The sequence below is a fragment of the Emys orbicularis genome, chromosome 5 (genome assembly GCF_028017835.1).
Source record: "Emys orbicularis isolate rEmyOrb1 chromosome 5, rEmyOrb1.hap1, whole genome shotgun sequence".
NCBI classification, from domain to species: Eukaryota; Metazoa; Chordata; order Testudines; family Emydidae; genus Emys; species Emys orbicularis.
Genome location: NC_088687.1, coordinates 72,267,709 through 72,286,999, shown reverse-complemented (window position 1 = coordinate 72,286,999; position 19,291 = coordinate 72,267,709). Strand labels below are relative to the sequence as shown.

At 40.6% G+C, this 19,291-nt stretch overlaps 1 protein-coding gene across 2 annotated transcripts in view; it reads right to left on the bottom strand.

Moving 5' to 3' along the window:
* The window catches only part of PALLD (palladin, cytoskeletal associated protein), a 308,674-nt gene that overhangs the window by 150,735 nt on the left and 138,648 nt on the right, over positions 1-19,291 (bottom strand). The window lies entirely within an intron of this gene.

Below are 19,291 nucleotides of genomic sequence, written 5' to 3'. Positions count from 1 at the left end.
GAACAGTGGGGAAGAACAAAATGATTCTTAGATTAAGAAAATGGATACAGATTTGAATGCAAAAAAAAGTTACAAAGGGAGCCATGTAATGCACTTATTGAGAAGTTCATGTGACAGACACAGATGTGTTACCTCCCGAGTGCGGTCTGTTGTTAATCTTTGCCAAGCACAGTGCACACATCAGATTATAAACCAGTCTTTCCTTTCAGTCTCCTGGCCAGACAGAATAAACAAAAGATAATTAAGAGAAGCTAAAGAAAGTAACGTATTGAGAACAGTGTCAGAATTCCAGTGATTATTTGATAGCTCAGTGCAGGATCAGGATAATAATCAGCAAAGCTGGTTTTGCAATCCTTCCTAAATTCTTTACTTATATGCAGAACTTGCACAGGGCTAAGCATATCCGAACAAAGTTTTATGCAATGTTGTAGCCATGTTGGCAGGGCCGTCTCCAGGCACCAGCTGAGCAAGCTCGTGCTTGGGGCGGCTTCCCTCCAATCCCGCAGGTTTTTTTTTATTTTTTTTTTTGCTTTGCTGCTCCGGCCGCCCCGCAGGTTTTTTTTCTTTTTGGTTCGCCGCTCCGGCCGCCCTGTAGGGGGTGGTGGCGCGAAGGAGGGGAGCGCCCTGCTGGGAGTGGGCTGCGCACTCCGTCTGCCCCAGCCGGTGCCAGGTCTGCAGCAAGCTGACCGGAGCGGTGCAGAGCCCTCCCAGCAGACAGTGCAGCGGGAGGGGCTGCGTGGCGAGCGCCCCGCTGAAGGAAGCCCTGGCCGCCCCCCTTCTCTCTCTCCCCTCACCGCTCCCTCCCCCCCGCTAGCCGGGGCGCGCACTCCGCTGCCCGGGGCACGTCTGCAGCGCAGGGAGTCCCCCTGCACCCTGGCTCCAGCCGCCCCACACAGTTTTTTTTTGCTTCGCTGCTCCGGCCGCTCTGCAGGTTTTTTTGGTTTTTTTTTGTGCTTGGGGCAGCAAAAAAGCTAGAGCCGGCCCTGCATGTTGGTCCCAGTGTAGCAGAGAGAAGTGGGTGAGGTAATATAGTTTACTGGTTCAATAAAAGATATTCCCTCACTCACCTTGTCTCAAAACAAAGTTTTAACAAATTAATTAAAGCCAACACTGCTTCATTCACAAGTTATCTTCAGCCCACTATTTGTGTACTAGCTGCCCATTGGTTATACCAGTCATATGAAATAGCTGGTTTGTTTGCAACCAGAGTATGACTCCTGTTTTGCCTCCAATGACATCACAATTATTGGGGCATATTTGTGGTGGTGCATAAGGAATTAGCTCCAGTCCTGCACACAGAACTGCATGGGTAAACTCATGCACTTATCCAAACTCTATTGACTTGAGTGGGGCTCTGTGAGGGACAGTGGGACCTGCATCCTGAAAGATCAGCAACTTCTGTTGCTGACAATAAAATGATCTCTTTTAAGATTAGGAATTGCAAAGCCACTAACACAAAAGAGGAGGCATTTGATTGACCAAGTCCTTAACCCTGGCAATGTTCATTTAAAATTGTTTTTCCATTTTAATAGGGATGAATTTAAACTGATCACATATTCATGGTCGCTTAACAGTGACTGACTGTGTTTGAAAATGTATTTCCATTAATTGTTAGATTTTTAAAAGCACTTTCTTAGTGGTTTGTGCCAGAAATATGACACACTTTGAAATTAGTTCCAACTATATGTCATTTCCTTTCAGGGTCAATTCTTAAAAAAAAAAAAAAAAAAAATTAAGAGTTTCCATTAGTGCATCTGTTTGTTTTAATTTCTCAACATCATGTCTTTTTAATGTATTAATGTCAAATCACAATATGATAGTTCTTAAAAATATCTGTTAGTGGTTTAGCAATTCCTAATCTAAATCCCATGCCCTGGGAATTTAAAAAATTGTGTCCATTTTACACATCTTGAGTAACACCCAAACATTTGATTTCCATAAAATGGAAAATTGAAAGCTGTGGCTGGACTGTAAGCCAGAAATTATGAGCAAGAGGAGGTGTTCCTTAAGGACCTACAACACTATTTCATTTAAAATGGAAAATAAACTGCCACTATTTCTTGGACTCTACTATGAAAGTTTCAGGGCCTCATGAGAACGTGAATTCTTCCATATACTAGCACAATTAACACAAAACAGTCCTGATGCTGTATGCAATTATTGTATTTAGACTTCCTGAGAGGAACACTACCAATGGCTTGTTGAAGGGCTTTTATACACAAATGAAAAAAGTCTCAACTCTGGCTGGTTCTTCTCCTAGGATGCAACAATGATATGAAATGAAATGAATTCCCTTCACTGCAATTTAATGCTATGTATACATGTGCCTCACTGATATGGAAAATAAGTAGAGCTAATTATCAACACAATTTCTCCAGACTTTCCTTTCCCCCAAATAGTCGTCCATTGCTCAAGAGATTCATCTGTTTGAAAAGGTTCCAATAAGGCAGAACAGAGAAGCAAAAGAGCTACCTCATAATCCACTTATTTTAAAATATTTTTCAAACTAAGACTGTTAGAAGACAACTATTTTTAACAAACATCTTTTAAAAAGGCACACAGGAAGGAACAATTTCTAGTAATTTGACTTTCTGACTTGCTCATTAGCCAAAAGAGCTACTTTTCACGCAGTAAGATTAAACAAAAGTATTTGTTTTTCCTAGATTCTCACTACTATAGTTGGTATTTCTTCCATTTTTGGTCTTCAAGAAATATGTCAACAGCTACAACACATCAGAATAAACTGCCATCTGGAGTTTGATTTGGCTTTGTTGAAGTGAACAATCATGGGAGTTGAACACTGAAATTGACATGAAATCAAACAATCTAGGGTAAAGTTAATCAAACCCAGACTACACTTTTTTTTTTTAATAATTAAACAAAGGTCACTTCCTTCAAGATATCATTTTCTGCAAACTGATTTGTACAATTCTGTAATACTGATGTTAATTAAAGCACACCACAAGATTGAAAACAGATGTAACTGAAAACGTTAAACAAATTTTAATGGCATTCAGCCCATTTTCTTAAACTCATTTTCAGTTGCCGCTATTGTCCTTTGCACTTAATTAATGAGTTGCTACAATGAGATGGTTTACATCAGTTGTATGAAACTCACAAAGGGATAGCCACTCAATACAATATACAAACTGGGACTCTTAATTGTAGAGTGCAACAAACCAAAGGGGATCTTGAATATACTGTCAGGCATTTGCAAACAGTCTTTCCTTTTCTTCTTCTTGTTAACTTTCTTTTCCTTGCACTAAAGTTTTCAAGCTGTATTTTACTGGTAGCTTTGCACCACCAAAGCAACAGTAAATATAAAAAGTGCTAATTATGAGGGATGCAAGAAAACATTTAGAATTAAATAACTATTATGTGATTTCATTCTAGACATCATTATTTTTCAGTCAGTGCGAGGCAGACCTGATAGCACTCCCTCTTTCCCCCTTCCTTTCTCTCTCTGGTGCCTGAACCTCCAACAAGTACTTTTAATTATTGTTCCAAGTATTAGCCAATAAACATTGGGTCTGTGACCATGTCCATTATCTATCATAAATAAAGATCATGTGAGGTCCAGAGAAAATAGAGTTTAAAAAAAAAAAAAAGTACCATAAAAGGGTTCTTTGTGGTGTGTCTATAGTTTTTTTTTCTCTCTCAGTTAAATAGAAAATGTATCCACTTCCAGTCTCATTTCCTCATTTCCTGGGGTTTTAGTGTGCATGAGGGAAGGTTCAAAGTAACTACAGTATTTAAAAAAAAAAACCAAACAAACACCAAGGAGCTCCACTGCCTATTTTTTGCAGGTTTTACTCTCTCACCAATTGCAAAACCCAAAACAAAATGTATTGAAAAAAGTTGGTCTTCCAGAGAGGTCTTTGGTTTTGCCAAGAATGTAGGCCATTTAATATAGCAGAGATTGTTACAATACTGTGTTACTGAAAGTACTTAATATAAAGGGTAGTAGGATCCAGTGAGCTCAGAGTTATGTAGGGGAAAGAAAGCGAGGCTGTTTTTGTTCTCTCAGCATATCATCAAAAAAATAAATAACTAAATAAAAATTGTAAAGCCATACATTTAGAACTCAACATAAGAAATCTCCCATACTACTATTTCAGAGTGTTTGATTTTTCTCAAGATTTACCCACATAAGTCCTGCTTGCATCAGAGTGTTGGAGAACACAGTTTGAGGTAAGTGAACAAGTAACTTCAAAACAAACCCCATTTAAATATTTGATTTATTTTGGCTTTTCTGAGCTCCAGAATGATGTATAGACACTTTTTTCTCTAAAAGTAACATGGGAACCAGGACCACAGGTCTGGTACATTTTTCTTTTTTTAAATAAATGTACTTACTACTGGCCTAATCCTGCTTGGTGCTGAATGTCTCTTGCAAGGTACTAAGTGTCCTCATCTTTCAATGGAAGTTGGCCCTGCAGGATTAGCTTTATTAAGCAAGTTTTCCCAAATTCACTTGCTGCTAGCACAGGTGCAGCTTTTTTCCTATCTATTGTCAAGCAGTGTGCTTGTGAAACCTCTGAACAGCTGAGAGCACTCTAATACTGTTAACAGTTAATATGAGTGTGTGTGTAGATTATTGTCGTCTGTGAAGAGATGGAAATGAGTTTAGAGAGGGAAAGTCAGAGCTGTAACCAAATTCCAACTTCAACTCCATGATTTAAGATGTGTATTCCAAACAGGGTGACCAGACAGCAAGTGTGAAAAATCGGGACGGGGGTGAGGGGTAATAGGAGCCTATATAAGAAAAAGCCCCAAATATCGGGACTGTCCCTATAAAATCAGGATATCTGGTTACCCTAATTCCAAATCAGCTAAGCAGGACATGAATGAGCATATGAGGCTTGCCGTTGACAAGAGGCTGGCTGCAGATTCAAAAATGAATGACAACAGAGGAAGAGAACCAACTGTATGAGTCTCAGAATGACAGTTGGAAGCACTGGGGTGGGGAGAGATGGAAAAGGCAATAATGAGTAAACTCAGAGAGAGGTGGAATGGAGTGAGGGGGAAGCAGTAAGTAGATGAAGGAAGAGTGGTTCCCAGAGTTTTCACTGGGAATGAATCGAAGAGATTATAAATGTATTTAAAATAATTGAAAGAAAAAGAAAGGTAGGGCTGCGGGAAGGTAAAATGGCCACGGACAACTGTATTTGTATTCTGTATTAGACATACTAATGTAATAATCACAATAATAATCCTAATTACAAGTATAACAAGCAAGTTAAAATTATTACTAATCAATAATGTATCAATATTTTACTTCCCCCTCCCCCACCAAACTCCCCTCCCCCAAAACAACCACCAGAAACACAAATAAGTTACCAGCCTGAGGGAACTGAGTGAATAGAATTTTATAAGCCTGCTCTATGTACATAGATGGATTGGATGAGAACTCAGTCACAGCACAAAATATAAAAGTTATCACTATCCAGGAGAATAACTAGAGAAAACTATATGGGTCACAAGGAAAAACTACATATCTCCATACTTTAAAATTGCATACTTATAAAGAAGTTTGGCAAAAAAGGCATATTATTTTCATTAAATTCATTTACTGCATTAGTTGCCTGTGTGTCCTCCTGGCACCTCCTCTCTCCCAGTAAGCTCTCATAAATGAATAATACAATGCTCTGAAAAGGTCTTTGGTAAGTATTATGGGTAATTATAATACAATACTCCAAAAATGCTTTTGTAACATGTTTCAGAACTCTCCTATAATACTGTGTATTCATTCATTATAAGTATATTTATTAATTTAATTGCAAAAGAAAAGCTGAGGGATTGTAAAATAGACAGACCAACTGTATTTCTGTACTGTATGAGAACTAAAACAGAGATGTGTGAAGTATTAAAAATCCATCAGTGGATGAAATTTAACTAATCCCAGAAAAATCTAAGCAAGGAAAACACAACATGGCCCACCCTGTGTTGCTTGAATAAGGATGTAAAGAGTAGTGTAAGCAATGAGAAAAGTTATTTTTTAAAGAAATATAAACAATGCACAATAGCAGGGAGAGTGGCTAGGAAAATGTCTAAAAAAGCCAGTACAGAAACAAAGGAAAAATCTGAGGAGAAAAGTTGTGAATGCTGGTTTTGGAGTCTATTTCTACTAAAAAGACAAAGTTTTCTTAAATAAATTCCTAGCAGACAAACAAGGGGCTCCAATGTCACAGTATGAAAACCAAATTAGAGAAAGAGGCAAGAGAGATATTGGTAAAAGAATTGGCTCCAGGAAGAGTGATAGTGGACAACTGGAGAAGGAATAAGGGAACAGATTTCTTTAATGGATGCTGTATCAAGGTTTGTTTATTGTGTTCTTGATCACAAGTAGTTAATATATGTAATGCTCAGCATTATGCTTGTCTGCTTTATTTTGCTATACAGGCAATAAAGTGTGGCCTAATGGATATAGCACTGCACTGGCATGTAGGAAACCTGGGTTCTATTCCTGTCTTTGCCACTTGTTTGCTGAGTGACTTAGTCACATCACTACTCCTCCCTGTTCCTCAGTTTCTCCAGCTGTAAAATGGGGATAATGATACTGACCTTCAGTTGGAACCTGAGGGTCTCAGGACTTCCAGACTCCTTTCTCCCTGCAAGTGGCCTAGAAGCCCCAACTCAAACTGGAGCTTAACTCCCAGCTCTGCAGCAGGAAGCTTAGAAGACCTGGGGTTTCTCCAGGCTTCCAGGCACAGTGCCATGGAGTTGGGAGCCTGGAAGCAATCCTATGGCTTGTGGCTCCATGGCAGCCCTGCAATGCAGACTCTCCCAAGGCTTCCAGACTCCCAAGCGAGGGAACTCCCCAAGAGTCTGGAAGCTCTGAGGTCCTAAGCACCAGGGCTGCCCACAGGGGGAAGCTGCTTCAGAGCAGGTGCTGTGTGTGAAATTGATGAGAATGAAACAAAACCAAATTTTGAAAGCCAAAATTTCTCATGAACCAGAAATTGAGATTTTTGACAGCTCTACTGCTCCCTCAGAGTCTCTGATTCTCTCCTAGTCCTCTCTGATCTCCTGATGTTCTTTTTTTCAGTACTCTAGAGATTATGGAGCCCTCTATTGGCTGAGTACTGAACTGTGTAATACAGTGCTCTCCACCAGAGCATTTCCCTCCAGCTCAGCTGGGCTGGGGGGAAGGTATCTAGTAATCAGCCAGCAGGCAGAGGCTGCTCAAGCCAAGCTGCCATCCAAAGCAAATTTCCACATGCTGCCCCACCCCTACTCTCTCAGAAATTTGCAGCAGGGACCCACTCCCCCTCCCCCACCCCTCCAACTCATTCCCAGTCTCCTCTGGGTCTAGGTACCCCTGTGCTCCCTTAACCCTTTGTCTGGAGCTGCTCAGCTCAACCACAATGGGACCCAGGCACCCCTCACCCCATGTACTCTGCATCCCCAGCCCATAGGCAAGGGAGTTTCCCTAGCAGAGGTGTGCTTCCTGCTTCTTTGAGCCCTTGGGGAGGAGGTGGGACTGCTTCCCCAGCAGGCTAGCTGAGGGCTGCTTCCTGCTCCTCTGAGCCCCAGCCAACAGCCTCATCCCCTGCTGCCCATGGAAGGAACCAGCTGGCAGTCCTGAAATCTGCTGCCCTAGGCAGCTGCCTAGCTTGTTTATGCCTAGAGCGGCCTTTAACAGCAGGTTCTCTACAGTTCCTTACTCCATGAATAGTCCCATTGATATCAACAGGACTGGTGGAGAGACTACTTAGCATGATTAAGGGTAGTAGAATCAGGGTCTCCATTTTTACTCAGTGACTAAAAAACTCAATTATTTAAACTCTGGCACATCTATCAAATAGCTATTGTACCCATTCTACAGTGAGAAAAATGAAGTACAGAGACATATGTTGCCCAGAGTTACATAGCAAGTAAAGAGAGCCAGAAATAGAACTGAGCACCCAACTCCCAAATCCTTGTTTTAAACACTAGAAAACATTCCATAATATGGGACAGAAAATGGACAATACAGTTTAATGTAGAGAAATGTGAAAGATAATGAATGATAAGTCTGTGGGCAATGAACCAAACTAGGGACTACATAAATGGAAACAAGTCTTGTACTATTATGACTGTGGAAAAAGCCTGGAAGCTATCAGCCCATTATCTGGCTTCAATAAAAACAGGATACTGGGGTATCTCAGGGAAAGAAAAACAAAAAACAAAAAACAGACTTTTATTATTATGCAAGGTTCTGATTAAAACTTCATAGACTACGGTGTCCTGCCTAGAAATTCCTCCTGACCAAATTTGACGCCTAAATTTGCAGAGCTATGCTGGAAGATGCGTGGGTGGGGTGAACTGCAGGTTGGCTTATCTGATATTTTCTATTTTTGCAATAAGCTGAACTTTCCCAATAAGTTTTGTTAGACAGAGACATGAGACTCTCAACAGGCATAGTGATTCTGAAGAGAGTACACATGGGAAAAAATAAAATCAGTGAATTTCAGATTATCTATTTTTACCATATAGTATACATTATACAATAGAACATACAATAGATACTTACAGTAAAAGACAATGCAATTTATTTTAATTATTTAAAGTTAGTTTTAAAAGCTATTATCCAAGACTCTAGGTGCTTGTACAAGCTTAAACATATAAAACCTATAATAAAATAAATAAAAAACAATAATATCAACCAATACTGAGTAAAAATGGTGCTCTTCCTTTCTGAGAGATCCAGAGGGTAGTTATGGCTCATTGGTTCCTAGGGTGTTCTCCTGTGGCATGCCACAGGGTTCCAGCATGTAACCTCTACTGTTTGATATCCATCGGAGGCTTATAGGAAGGTTATTGAAGAGAAGTGGGCTATGATGACAATAGTACGCTTATGAAACACAGTTCTGTCTCCATCTTAACTGACCTAGCTAAGAAAGTTGCCTGACTGCACTAATATCTAGATGGTTCAGGGGCTTGGAGGAATGCTAGCTTGACTGAACCTTAACCAGGAGAAGACTGAGATGATACTTCTAGGAAGAAATGACACACTCGATGAACCTCACTGATAGGAATTCAGCCACTACTCAAGAAATTGCTTGAAGACAAACTGTAAATAAGTTTATAAAAATATAGTGTTTGCAAGCACTTCACAAGTAGCAAAACGGTCTAAATTCTAATTAACTTTATTCACAATGCTGAGTGAAGCAGAACAATTAACTCCATGTCTTATATATGAAACTCCTGTTAATACATTCCAGAATGACATTTGCTTTATTTTTTTTTTTTTTTGCAATAGCAATTCACTATAACCTCCAGATCTTTTTCTGTAGTATTGCTGCCTAGCCAGTTATTCCCCATTTGGTATTTGTGGATTTGATTTGTTAAAAACTGTCAGTTCATCTTAAATTATTTCCTTTTTCTTTCCCTGCCCCTTCCACTGAAAGTCAGCACATTTTACTACACACGGATCATAACTAGCAAAATTAGGAATAAGGTGCCAAGTTTAGGAGCAGACTTTTGCTGCAGTCAGATGTGGCTTTGCTGAATATAATTGGCATCTGTTTTGGCATGATAGTTCATCATGTGCTTGAAGGGTTCGTCAGTTTCTGTCTTGGCCTCTTAAATTGAAGTTTAGTTTGATTAGCCTTTCATCCTTAGGAATTTTTTGATCCATTTTTCATTTAAAATGAAGGTTCCATCAGAAGTGGCCTACCTATCTGCTGTGTACTCTATACAAAAGACACAAGATGCAACACTGAGGCCAAAAGAGTGAATGTGATCCTTGGATGCAGAAACAGAGAAATAGGGTGGTTTTATTACCTCTGTATTTGGCACTGGTGTGACTGCTACTGGAATACTGTCTCCAGTTCTGGTGTCCACAGTTCAGGAAGGATGTTGATAAACTGGAGAGGGTTCAGGGAAGAGTCACAAGAATGATTAAAGGATTAAAAAACATGGCTCAGAGAGAGAGAGAGAGAGAGAGAGATGCAAGGAGATCAATCTGTTCTGCTTAACAAAGGGAAGGTAAAGAGATGACTTGATAACAGTTTATTAATTTCTACATGGGGAATGAATATTTGATAATGGATTCTTCAATCTAACAGAAAAAGATATAAAAACAAGATCCTACGGCTGGAAGTTGAAGCTAGACAAATTCAGACTGAAAATAAGGCATACGTTTTTAACAGTAAGAGTAATTAACCATTGGAACAATTTACCAAGGCTCTCAGTGGAGTCTCCATCACTGACCATTTTTAAATCAAGATTCTAGGTTTGTCTAAGAGACAGGCTTTAGTTCAAACAGGAATTATTTTCGGGGAAGTTCTCTGGCCTGTGTTATACGGGGGGTCGGATCAGATGATCACAATGGTCCTTTCCGGTCTTAAAATATATGAATCTATGAACTGCAGGGAGGCCCAGAATGGCAGCTCCTGCTCCAAAACTTCAGCAGCTGGGCTGTCTCATATATCCACACTCCCTGCTGCTCCCAAAACAAGCCCAAAAGGTTCGTCTCTCATGCTGTAGCAGGGGATTTATTTCCTGTTTTGGGACCAGAGACAGCTGGGAAACATAACTCCCTCATCTCTCCAAAAATAGTGATAAGCCTGTATAGTCTAAATGACATGCATGTTGGGTGATTATGGAGGGTTGGGAACAGAACAATACTATGAAAAATCTGGTGGTATGAAATATATTGAAATCTATGTAAATACTTGGAAGTTTGCAAAGCTATTAAACCCTTTATGTAGAAGCATTTTTGTCCCTTACATATTAAGGAAATCTGTTATTAATGTCAAAACGTCAATCCTGAGATGTGCTGAGAACCAACAAAATCCCATGGATTTCAATAGGAATTCAGGAAACTCAGCAGCTCACAATGTCAGGACACAAGTCAATGCTGCAGAAGGAAAGGCTGCTAAATAGAAATAGATGTAGAGGCATACACACAATCTTCTCTCAGGAAATGTTTTGTACTGAAGAGCTGTACTGTCTCTGTGCTTCAGTATAGTGTCACGAACCCCAATAAAAAAAAAAAAAATAAAAAAAAAGGGACTTTGACTCTCAGTGTATGTATATGGCCTAGTATAATATTCTGGTTGGTGATCTTTGACCCTGATCCTGCATGGTGCTGGGCACTTTTGCCACTCATTGAAATTAATGAGGGTTTTCGGCACTTTACAGGCTTGGCCCCCCAATGAATATTTGTTGGGGCACTGAGAGTTAAGGGAGAAATCACTACTCTGATGTACAGTAACTCTTACTATGCCTAACTATATTCAAGATAAGCAACTTTCTCCATTTTTCTTCTCTCACCCCTCCCCATCTTGTATTACACTAAAAGTTTTCAGTGTTTGATACAAAATAAATCTGTCGTCTTTCTGTGAATATTTTGCCTTTCCAGGTTTGACAGGCCTCCCAGGTATACTGGGATAGAGCTGACTGTGCCCAGAGGAGCTCTTTAACCTCTTCCTGACTGGAATGGGAACCTGTCCCACCATACTACCATTATGTTGAAATAATATGGAACTTTCATTAAAATTATTTAGCTTTTATATATACTACTCCAAGTCATCAAATTATCCCAACAAAGTTATGGGAACCTACAAGAAAGAAGGAGCCTAAAGTTATCTGGTGATTCTCTAGATAAGAGATTTCTTTGTACAGCTAACAGACTTTAGAACTTTCAAGACCCAATGACCTGAATGGATAACACACATGCTTGAATCATTTTTTCCATATGATGATAAAATATCCCAACATATTCAGCAACCTTGTTCCAATATCTATTTTTTTGTAAAAAATATTAACATACCTTCATAGCAAAATATGGACCCCAGTAACTAGGTATGAATTTTCAGACACTTATGTGAACATGCATTACATATCACAATTACCCCTTTTGACAGTGAGATGCTAACACAGCTTTTCATGGTGATCCAATGTCAAGAATCATTATTTTAGTTCAAGAAACACTTTAAAATGACCTTTGACAATCAATCATTTTCTTGATAGTTCTGTTAGCTGAATGTAATCAGTTAAGTATTCCTTGTAAAATATAACCTAGTACTTATACAACTGCTGTATGTTGATTAGTAACCCAAGTAACAGAAATTCTACATACTTAATCAAGTACTGCAGCATACTTTGTGTCTCTAGTTTTGTTAAAAATTACCATTAATGTGGAAGGGAGAGAAGAGGAAAGGCAAAAACAAAACATGTGTGTTAATCAGTAAAGGGTATTTAATTGAAAGGAATTTGTATTGTAAACAGATCGAGTGATCAGGTTAGTATTCAAATTGTTTTCCATTTCATTTGAACCCCCCTCAAGTTTTGGATCATTATTCTTGTTATTGAACATTATATTGCAGTAGCACTATAAGTAAATCAGGTCAGAGCCCCACTGTGTTAAGATAGTAACATATAGTCAAAGAGTCGCTGCTCCAAAGAGCTTGCAGTCTAAAAAGGCAAGACATAACAGATGGATGAGACAAACAAGCAGACCGGGATAGAACATTATTTTTGTATGTAATGTTGTCTGTTTATCATGGTCATCATTTCCATGTAATTAAAAGGATTTAGTATTTTCCCCATAAAAATGTCATGTCTTTGTCCCCATGGTCCACCTGCTACTGAACAAATATTCCATAAATGTTTACAAAATTTGACTCCAGTCCAGTGCAGTGGAATATATGACCTGGGTTACATACTGCTTTAGACCATATAACCTCAAAGAATTTCATGTTTTATCAAAACAGAGCACACTAGTCAGTGTCCTATTTGCTATGTGTACTTTGCTGTCTTTATTGGCTTTCAAACTATTAATAGTTTGAATCAAAACATTGTATAGCATGCATTTTAAATTAAAGAAAAATATGATTTTGGTATTTTCTGCTCAAGAAAAAGCCACCACTTCTCCCACTTTCTGCCTCACCAAATAAATCTTAAATGAGTAAACTATGTACAAAGTACACTGATTGCCACATATAGAACTCACTTCAGGGACATGGATTTGTTTCAAACAAGATCATACAAGAGATTTGGGACTGACATCTTTGTAATAGTTAAGAATCATTCAGATATTTGTATCATAAAAATAAGGGCCCTAGTCCCATTTGCTAGGTACTGTACAAACATATGACACATGAGGAATGTTCTGGGTGGCACGGCAGGGCTCAGGCCAGCCCCCACGAGGGGCAGGAAGGGAGCACCACCCAGCCTTGCTCTGCCCGCAGCTCTGCTCTGGCCCTGCCCCCAGCTGGGGCCCCAGCCTTGGACTCTGGCTCCCAGCCCAGCCGTGGCACCGGCCCAGCTCGTAGCTGCGGTACCAGCCCCATGGCCCCACTCGTGGCCCCGGTCCTGTTTTGGCCCTAACTCTTGGGCCCTGACCATGGCCCTGCTCCCAGCCCCGGGGGGGAGGGGGGGGAGGGGCGTGAGTGTGTGTGTGTGTGTAGATAGACAGGGGTAAAGGGGGCCGCGATCTAAGTAGTTTGGGACCATTGCAGTAGGCACTACCATCTCTCTTATCTAACTTCTTGCTTCCTACAGGATAGGATATGACCTGTGTTTAGTAATAGCTTCTGCAACATCCCAGGTGTGAAACTTAACCTGCACTGTGATTTTTCCCAGCAGCAACTAATAGGTGATGTATATTTTATCTCATTAAGCTCCATTCTAAATACACTTGACACCAGACTGATGCAACTGCTATCATCATCATGCTTTAGGATTACATTTCTTAGAATCAGTTACTATGAAAGCAAGCATGTTGTAGCAGCTTTTAAAACACTTTTCTATACAGAAGACACCCACAGTAACTCTCTTTGGCATGACAACTCTTGCTTTGGACTCAGCTTGGATAAGTTAGTATTATACACTTATATGCCTCTTTTCATATGCAAATTATAGAAAACTGGTCACACATCCATAGTTAATGAGTTCTGTTTTGAACCTAAAGCAGGGATTCAACCTAATTGTTTTCTACGAAAAATGCAATGTATTTTTCCCAAACTTACAGCGCTTACTCTGAGTGCAGAGTAATAATGGTTTGCCTGAGAATTTACAAGTAAATGAGTTAAGATTAATTAAAAAACTGGGTTCTTTAAGAAATTTAACATCTGTGTCAGTCTTTTTTTTTGCCCAAATGAGCCTAACAGAATAGCGCAGACACTTAGAATCATAGAATATTAGGGTTGGAAGAGACCCCAGGAGGTCATCTAGTCCAACCCCTTGCTCAAAGCAGGACTAACACCAACAAAATCATCCCAGCCAGGGCTTTGTCAAGCCAGGCCTTAAAAAACCTCTAAGGATGGAGATTCCATCATCTCCCTAGGTAACCCATTCCAGTGCTTCACCACCCTCCTAGTGAAATAGTGTTTCCTAATATCCAACCTAGACCTCTCCCACTGCAACTTGAGACCATTGCTCCTTGTTCTGTCATCTGCCACCACTGAGAACAGCCTAGCTCCATCCTCTTTGGAACCCCCCTTCAGGTAGTTGAAGGCTGCTATCAAATCCCCCCTCACTCTTCTCTTCTGCAGACTAAAGAAGCCCAGTTCCCTCAGCCTCTCCTCGTAAGTCATATGCCCCAGCCGCCTAGTTATTTTCGTTGCCCTCCGCTGGACTCTCTCCAATTTGTTCACATCCCTTCTGTAGAGGGGGGACCAAAACTGGACACAATACTCCAGGTGTGGCCTCACCAGTGCCGAATAGAGGGGAATAATCACTTCCCTCGATCTGCTGGCACTGATCCTGTTAATGCAGCCCAATATGCTGTTGGCCTTCTTGGCAACAAGGGCACACTGCTGACTCATATCCAGCTTCTTGTCCACTATAATCCCCAGGTCCTTTTCTGCAGAACTGCTGCTTAGCCAGTCAGTCCCCAGCCTGTAGCGGTGCAAGGGATTCTTCCTTCCTAAGTGCAGGACTCTGCACTTGTCCTTGTTGAACCTCACCAGATTTCTTTTGGCCCAATCCTCCAGTTTGTCCAGGTCACTCTGGACCCTATTCCTACCCTCCAGCATATCTACCTCTCCCCCCAGCTTAGTGTCATCTGTGAACTTGCTGAAGGTGCAATTCATCCCATCATCCAGATCATTAATGAAGATGTTGAACAAAACCGGCCCCAGGACTGACCCCTGGGGCACTCCTCTTGATACCGGCCGCCAACTAGACATCGAGCTGTTGATCACTACCCATTGAGCCCGACAATCTAGCCAGCTTTCTATCCAGCTTATTGTCCATTCATCCAATCCATACTTCTTTAACTTGCTGGCAAGAATACTGTTGGAGACCGTATCAAAAGCTTTGCTGAAGTCAAGATATATTACATCCTTTGCTTTCCCCATATCCACAGAGCCAGTTATCTCATCATAGAAGGCAATCAGGTTGGTCAGGCATGACTTGCCCTTGGTGAATCCATGTTGACTCTTCCTGACCACCTTCCTCTCCTCCAAGTGCTTCAAAATGGATTCCACTTCAAACTTTTCATATAGTTAAAATTAATTGAAATCTTATGCACAGGTTATATTTGAAGAAATTAGGTTATTAAAATAAACCATTAACAAGTGAATCCAATTGCTATGATTATATAGGTTAGCCAGACAGACAGGTCAAAAATGTAGATCAATTTTAAATGGAGCTATTGTGACGCCAGAGGTAACTACCAATCAACATCATGCAAATTAGCTGTAGAGGAAGGAAGTGATTCTATGAAGGAGAGTGGTCACAGGTAACCAAAGTACTTATTGACAGAATACTGGGCCCAATTGTCATTGCTCTTCAGAGATTCTGTGACTGCATACTAGCTTGGATATCAGTTCTTGAAAGACTTCCTGTAGCACTACTTCCTCGGCACCACTGCACACTGAGGTAGTACTGCTGGAGAAACTGAGGCAGGAGCCATGGGGAGCCCTTACTATCTCGAGATATTGGGACTCAGGGACTGAGCTCTCTCCTACCTCCCCTTTAACATAGCACCAGTCTTACTAATATAGATCTTGAAACCCATAAGTCAATTGCAAATTAAGGGCCAGATTCACCAGTACACTTCGGCTGCTTTGGGCTTCCCTGGTGACGCAAAGCAAGTGTAAACCTAAATCAACTGGCTTGGTTTACTCTGGCTAGTTTATTGTACTGATGAATCATTTCTCAAAAGTGACATAATAAAAAACAACAATTTAAGATTAATACTACATATCATCAAGATGTTAAAAATATTGCAGGGTAGCATACTCTTTGGGTTTCTTATTTAGTGCTAGTGTATGTCATTTTCAATAAATTTAAACACATTAAGGAAATTCCCTGCCAAAAAGCCCCCACACAAACAAAAACCTGCATTAAGGTGGTGTTGATGTTGAGAGTATGTGTCAGTAACATAGAATAAAAAAACATTACAGGGATTCTGTAATTATCCCAAACCCAAGAGTTACAAACCCAGGAAATTCAGAGTAAAGGTTACACTTAAAAGAAATCCAAACATATTAAGGTAAGAAATGCACAGCTAAGATACCCAACTCTGTCCTGTAGTGATATCATGAAGGAGAAAAAAAAAAGTGTCTTTTAATGTCAGTGCCTTAATAGTGTTGTTGTACCCATGTTGGTCCCAGGATATTAGAGAGACAAGGTGAGTGAGGTAATAGCTTTTATTGGACCAACTTCCAACCAAGAGTTGCTTGTTTCTCTCACCAACAGAAGTTGATCCAATAAAAGCTATTACCTCACCCACCTTGTCTCTCTTAAGAGTGCATTTTTTATATCTTGTTTGGATTTCTTTTAAGTCTGAATTTCCTGAGTTTGTAACATTTGGTTCTAGGATAATTACAACATCCTTGTAATGAGTCGGTTATTCTTGCATTATTGATACATACTCCCAACCTCATTTTCATCAGAACATTTCTTTTTCTGGGAATATATATTGGGCTTCAGAGAATGTGAGATTTTTGCTTGTGAATACTATAAATCCAACGGCATTGGAAAATGAAATAATCATGTTAGCTGTTGGGTAACAGTTTTGTAGAATTAATTTACTATAGTGCCACAAGCCCAGGATATAAGACAGGGTGAGATCAACTCATCTGGACTGGAGAAATGGGACATGAATGTAAGGGGGAAAAGCTATAATTCTGGGAAAGCGTTTTTCCTCACTGCGCTCTACTAATCTCTGGTATTTCTTGTATTTCTGTGGTGGTTAGTTCCTCTCCAGTGGCACTGATGTTGAATGCGGATTAAAAAAATGCACAGTCTGCCCAAAGTAGTCATTTGAATACAATTATTTCAGATCTGAACAATTAAACCATACTTTTCGGTGTGAGGTTACTGATTAGACACAGGTTTTTGGTAGTCTGGATTTTATTTATGGTCTACCTCTATTTAATTGAGGTGAAGAGGGATGGGTGCATAAATGCACAGGAGAGCCCAGTATCTCAGGAAATATTAATCTTTAGTGAGCAGGGCAAGGGCCAAGAGGGTGGGCCAAATTCCTTTGGGCAGTGTCAGAGCTCCTGGAGACCAGTTGTAGCTCTGGGGGCTACGATTGATCAATCCCAATATCTCTAAGTAGCGCAGCAATTGTCCAGGAGGTGGCCGAGTACTGCTTGTAAAAGGTGGCACCAGCTGGAAATAGGCCTCTTCCTGCAATGCTCCCCTTCCCTGGCCATGAAAATATCACCTCTCTCCCCTTTTCTTTTGGGTTATTGCATGCTGACTTCTATTGCCTCATTCCTCTCTGTTTGTGTGTGGTTGCAGGTTGTACATCACGTTACTGTAGCGTGTTATCTGTTTGTGTCGGTACATTCTCACTCCCACTCTGACCCTTGTATGCTGGGTAAAGGAGTTGGAGGGATGTAAAGCGCTCTAAAAGCCCTGAATCTGACTGGTGGAGAATTCTCCCTGTGCAGAAAGCAATGCAGCCAGCTGCAGGCTGTTTTTGGTGGACGCTCTTGCAAACCCTGGTGTAGGAGCCCGGATGGTAGGGGCATGAAGACTGTAGCTGCAGAATATAGTGCTGCACAGATTCTAGGGTGCACTGCCGCCATAGGCAGCTCCCAATGCTGTCTAAGTTATGCTGGGGACCACTTTGGCCCCCAGAGCAGGGCAGAATCAGCAGGGTGTAAAGGTGTCTTACAGCCACTTTAGCCCCTCCTCTCCCCCTACGTTGCAAGATCTCTGCTCCTCTCTTAGTACAGCACAGCATCTCATCCAGGATTTAAAAACAACTGCACACATTCACATTGCACAGGCACACTTGGACTTTAAAGCAATTGTGCTGGTTTCCTCTTTCACAGGTACAGCCTATTTGCTCAGTATGCCTGGTGTCATGGTTCACTGACTTGTTGTTTGTTTCACAGGGTCACAACTTTAGGCACGTGGCAGTGGCAGAAGAAGTTCTATCCCTGCTGAGGGGAACTAAGTATTGGGGGATGGCACAAATCCAAAGTTAAGGGTAATACTTTTTCCTCCACAAATGAGACAATCTCTCTCTTGTGGAAGAGAGGGCTGGATTCAGAAGGCCTAACCTCTGATGGCTAGGCTAGGTGGTTTCTTCTTGCGGTAGCCTGCTCTGGACTGTAGGCATTGGAATAACACGGGCCTGGTAGGGTCTTGAGTTTAAACAGGATGTTTAAGCCCGGGACACTTTAGCATGCTCTGGGTTTGAGCATGAGAAGGTGTGAGGGAGCAGCTCAAGTCTGCTCTTACTTTTTCACATTTCATTTCGGGCAGGACAGATTGCCTCTAATGCTTGTCTCTGTCCTCAGTGGATCCTGCCACTTACAAAGGAAGGGAAACTAGAACAATGGAAACTATACTGTAAACATATGAGGAGATGTATGCTGAGAACATATTTCATAAGATGAAGGATTTATTTTAGTAGGCTTACAAAAATTTTAGATTTAACAGAAGTTTTTCTTATAATGACTTTAAATTCCTGGATTTTGTATTGATACCATAATGTGAATATTCAGTTAGAGTCTGCAGCTAGAACATGTCATCTTCTGAATTTCAGTATAGCCCTTCCCTCCTCCAAATACATATCCACAAGCACACCCACACCAATTAGTGTGTAACTGTAAAAACAAAAAGCCAAGTTCTTCTGCACCTGAACTGTGTGATGAAATTCTGGCTCAAAAAAGAATCATGATGTCATTCTAAAAACTTGTGCCTAAGCCACTCATCCTCCTTTTAATGACCACAGAACTGTTTTGTCTGCTTTTCATAGACATGCAGAAAATAATTAGGAAGATTATGTTTTTAATATACCAGTAATAGTTCTGACCATGAACTAAATACTGAAGGATTTTAAACTTCATTAAGGTAAGAACAGCTGTTGTAGCCTGCTAATCACTAG